At 49.0% G+C, this 5,000-nt stretch overlaps 1 protein-coding gene across 1 annotated transcript in view; it reads left to right on the top strand.

Annotated features, from left to right (window-relative positions):
• The window catches only part of LOC135519856 (threonylcarbamoyladenosine tRNA methylthiotransferase-like), a 528,096-nt gene that overhangs the window by 56,113 nt on the left and 466,983 nt on the right, over positions 1 to 5,000 (top strand). The window lies entirely within an intron of this gene.

The raw sequence follows: 5,000 nt of genomic DNA on the forward strand, positions 1-5,000 counted from the left end.
GCAGTCACTCCAGGGCCTCTCTCTCTCTCCACAAAGTGATGTGTTTTAATGGCATTCCAGCCTGTGTGAGGTACGTGGTCAGGGTCAGGACACCGGACAGACCAGACACACGGCCACGGGAGGCAGACTTCCTGTATTCCACACTATGATAAGACACTGAGGGCGAAGTCCTCTGTATATCCTCACCCACGGTTGCTACTGGATTAGGGCTGTGAGGGAGAGCAGGGTCGGCGGGCGAGGGGGGTGATGATGAGATGGCAGGGCCAGGACACAGGAAAGGACAGGCACATAAACACTCTCTGGAGGTACAGACTGTTCTCCTGTACGGCCTCTAAGGGCAGGACTGACTCGGGGATCTCTGAGAAACAGTGTTACTGGAGGAACTATCCTGGATAAACAAATGAAATGAGGCCTGGGAGGGAGGGCCACTTTTGTGTGCGTTTTTATATGATATTGGTGTCAGGGGTCAGAGTTAAAGCCAGACACATAAACACCCTCTGGGGGTACAGTGGAGTATTATCCTGTATCACCTCTAACGGCAGGACTGGCGTAGGGCTCTCTGGAGGGCTCTCTGGAAAACAGTGGCACGTGTTACTCTGGGGACGAGCCTGGATAAATAAATGAAATGAGGGCTGGGAGGGAGGGCCACTTTGTGTGATGGGGGTGTCAGGGTCACGGAGAGAGTAAAAGGCCAGGCAGGAGGTAGTCCACTGTATACTGTAACAGCCCAGTTATACAGCACTGTATATCCACCCTGACATCAGGGAATGTGGTAGGACAGGTCAGGGCTCTCCACCCTGACATCAGGGAATGTGGTAGGACAGGTCAGGGCTATCCACCCTGACATCAGGGAATGTGGTAGGACAGGTCAGGGCTATCCACCCTGACATCAGGGAATGTGTTAGGACAGGTCAGGGCTATCCACCCTGACATCAGGGAATGTGGTAGGACAGGTCAGGGCTATCCACCCTGACATCAGGGAATGTGGTAGGACAGGTCAGGGCTATCCACCCTGACATCAGGGAATGTGTTAGGACAGGTCAGGGCTCTCCACCCTGACATCAGGGAATGTGGTAGGACAGGTCAGGGCTATCCACCCTGACATCAGGGAATGTATCAGTGGTAGGACAGGTCAGGGCTATCCACCCTGACATCAGGGAATGTGGTAGGACAGGTCAGGGCTATCCACCCTGACATCAGGGAATGTGGTAGGACAGGTCAGGGCTCTCCACCCTGACATCAGGGAATGTGGTAGGACAGGTCAGGGCTCTCCACCCTGACATCAGGGAATGTGGTAGGACAGGTCAGGGCTATCCACCCTGACATCAGGGAATGTGGTAGGACAGGTCAGGGCTATCCACCCTGACATCAGGGACAGTGGTAGGACAGGTCAGGGCTCTCCACCCTGACATCAGGGAATGTGGTAGGACAGGTCAGGGCTATCCACCCTGACATCAGGGAATGTGGTAGGACAGGTCAGGGCTCTCCACCCTGACATCAGGGAATGTATCAAGCTCAGTTTAGAAGATGACATTTTTCTCCAACTCAAAGAGATGAACACACACCAACCTGTAGCCTGATTGGAATGAAACTAAACATATGTTTTCATGCAGTGCTGTGTAATACTGGATAAACATTGTTGACTGCTCCCGGTCTAAAATATGATCGTCACTGGCTGGACTGTAATGTAACACATGCAATTCCGTTTGTACAGCAGGTGTGAGAACCGAGGTTTGTTCGTCTCCCCCCCCCCCGCCCCGCCAACCACATATGAAATGAAAAGCTCACACGTACTGCTCGTACATTTCCTATAGCTTTTATTAAGTCCTACAGATGTAGGATCTTCATTTGATCACTCTTTTCGTTGCTGAGAATTTTCCTGCTCAGCTGGAAACGTAGACGAGCTTCATGATGTCAGGGTAAATATACCGTAGTCACATAGACTGTTTTTATACTGCGTTGTTGGTTAGCGGGCATTTCACGGTAAGGTCTACATCTGTTGTATTCGGGCGGATGTGACGAATACAATGTGTTTTCATTGACGTCATTTAACTGAGAACTCGCACTAACACACGGTGACGTTGACAGTATACCACTTTTCATGTAGCCTACTTTCTGACCAGCCGATAGCCGAGCCACCCATCAAGCAACATTCCGGACTGCAGGACGGTTGCTGCAGGATTATTTTTGCTGCGACAGTATTGGTCAAATCAAGCTCCTCCACCTGTACACGCTGTTCCATCCAGATTGTGTCAATCCACTGGAGACTTGTAGGTGATATGAGATGATCTGTAGTGGGGACGTCTCGCCACCGCAACGCGCCGCTGAGCTGCACACCGCACACATTTACAACTAGTAGAGACTTTAAATGTCCATATTTGGACGGACTTTTAGGCTTTTATAACGATCCAGGACTAACGGACCCCTCAGGAGAGCAGATAGTGTCCGTAAAACACGAGGAGAGACACGGCCTCTGTTCAATCACGTCTTCTCCACAGGCTGGGTTTGACCCTGGGGAAGAACACACACACACACACACACACACACACTCACACTCACACTCACACTCTCACTCTCACTCTCACACACACACTCTCTCACTCTCACACACACACTCTCTCACTCTCACACACACACTCTCTCACTCTCACACACACACTCTCACACACACACTCTCTCACTCTCTCACTCTCACACACACACACTCTCTCACTCTCGCACACACACTCTCACTCTCACACACACACTCTCTCACTCTCACACACACACTCTCTCACTTACACACACACTCTCTCACTCACACACACACACTCACACTCACACTCACACTCACACTCACACTCTCACACACACTCACTCTCACACACACTCACTCTCACACACACTCACTCTCACACACACACACTCTCACACACACACACACTCACACACACACACACTCACACTCTCTCACTCTCACACACACTCTCTCACTCTCACTCTCACACACACACACACACACACACACACACACACTCACACACACACACACACACACACACACACACACACACACACACACACACACACACACACACACACACACACACACACACACACACACACACACACACACACACACACACACACACGACAGCTAAGGGAAGAATGTGTCTAGGGCTTAGATAAGCCGTTCAGAGATGTGTCAGTCAGAGGGCTATTCAGTAGAGGCATCATGGTTAAAGCTCAACGCTGAAAGCCTCTCGTTTATATTATAAGGCCAATTTGGCAGTTCCAACAATAATAACGAGTCCACCCTGCCACTGTTTTGGTAACAAGCAGAGGGATGGGTGCTGGAGAAATGTAACCAGTCTCTCAAATTGACATGTTCACCATTTCTTAGTCGTGTGTATACAGGATAGACATGATATACAAGGTGGAACAAAAATACTGCCTTCTGGGCTCCTTCTCGACAACACAACAACCATAAATAATGAAATATAAGAATGGGAAGGTAAAGTAAACCGTGTCAGTAGAATAGAAAATACAAGTGAAATACAGGAAGGCTCAATTTATACATTCCCCATATTTGCACACGTCGCAGAGGAAATGGAGGTCGGGGTGCAAGTGGTTTACATTGTGGATTATTAGTACATATTAAATAAGAGTCTGGTAGGAACAGGTGGTGTGTGTGTGTGTGTGTATACATATATGTGTGTGTGTGTGTATACATATATGTGTGTGTGTGTGTGTGTATACATATATGTGTGTGTGTGTGTGTGTAAATGTGTGTGTGCGTGTGTGTATACATATGTGTGTGTCACGGTGCAGAGTCAGTGTAGGCGGTCAGTCCAGTTGAAGTGTTCTGCAGTCTCATGGCTTGTAGATACCAACAGTCTCAAGAGACAGTTTCTATCAGATCCCAGATGCTCTGATTCGCCTGTCGGACGGTTAGGGAGTGAACAGCTCGTGGCTCTGGGGTGTGGGGTCTGGGGTGTGGGGTGTCCTTGAAGATGCTGTGGGACTTCCACAGGCACCGTCTCAAGTCCTGGATGGCTGTCTTCACCACCCGGTCGTGGATGGAGCAATTCCCGTACCAGGCCCTGATTCAACCGGTCAGGATGCTCTTGATGGCGCAGCGGTCGTATTTGGAGAGGACCCGGGCTGCAATGACACATTTCTTCAGCCGCCTTAGGAAGTAAAGCCGCTGTTCTGCCCTCTTCATAAGAGTGGTGGTGGTCCGTGTCAAGTCCTCGGAGATGTGCACACCGAGAAACTTAACATGTATGACTCTCTACTGCAGGTCCCGTTGATGTGGATCGGGACGTATACCCTATGCTTCCTGAAGTAAACAATCAACACCTTTTTTGTTTTGCTGACATTGAGGGAGAGGTTGTCCTGGCACCACAATGCCAGTGTTTCTTATCCCCTCCCTATAGGCTGACTCGTCGTTGTTGGTTATCAAAACTTACATCTGTGCTGTCGTCAGCAAACTTGATGATGGAGTTGAGGTTGTAGAAGGCTACACAGGTGAACAGGAAGTACAGCAGAGGACTGAGGACACAGCCCTGGGGGACCCCTGTGTTGAGTCAGGTGTGGGTGAACAGGGAGTACAGCAGAAGACTGAGGACACAGCCCTGGTTGCAGAGGGTAGTGTCCAGACCCAGGGCTCTGAGCTTGCTTCGAGGGGAAAAATAGCGTTGAATGCTGAACTGAAGCCAATGAAGAGCATTCTCACATAGGTGTTCCTCTTGTCCAGATGTGACCATCCATGAGATCAATATCTTATTTTATTTTATGTATTTTAACCACGTCTTGAGGTTGTACAGTGATTGGTTACAATTATATTGTTTACAAACATTGGAGTAAAAACATATTGTATTTTGGGTTCTGATGGGGGGTAAGACAGTTGTACTATGCTCGTGTATTAGTTTAATTCTTTATGAATCAACGGTTATGTAGCATTGAAGTCCCATACGTTGATGTTAGAATTGCAGACGGCCCGTTTCTAAAAGGTCAGA

This window comes from Oncorhynchus masou, chromosome 29 (genome assembly GCF_036934945.1).
Source record: "Oncorhynchus masou masou isolate Uvic2021 chromosome 29, UVic_Omas_1.1, whole genome shotgun sequence".
NCBI lineage: Eukaryota > Metazoa > Chordata > Actinopteri > Salmoniformes > Salmonidae > Oncorhynchus > Oncorhynchus masou.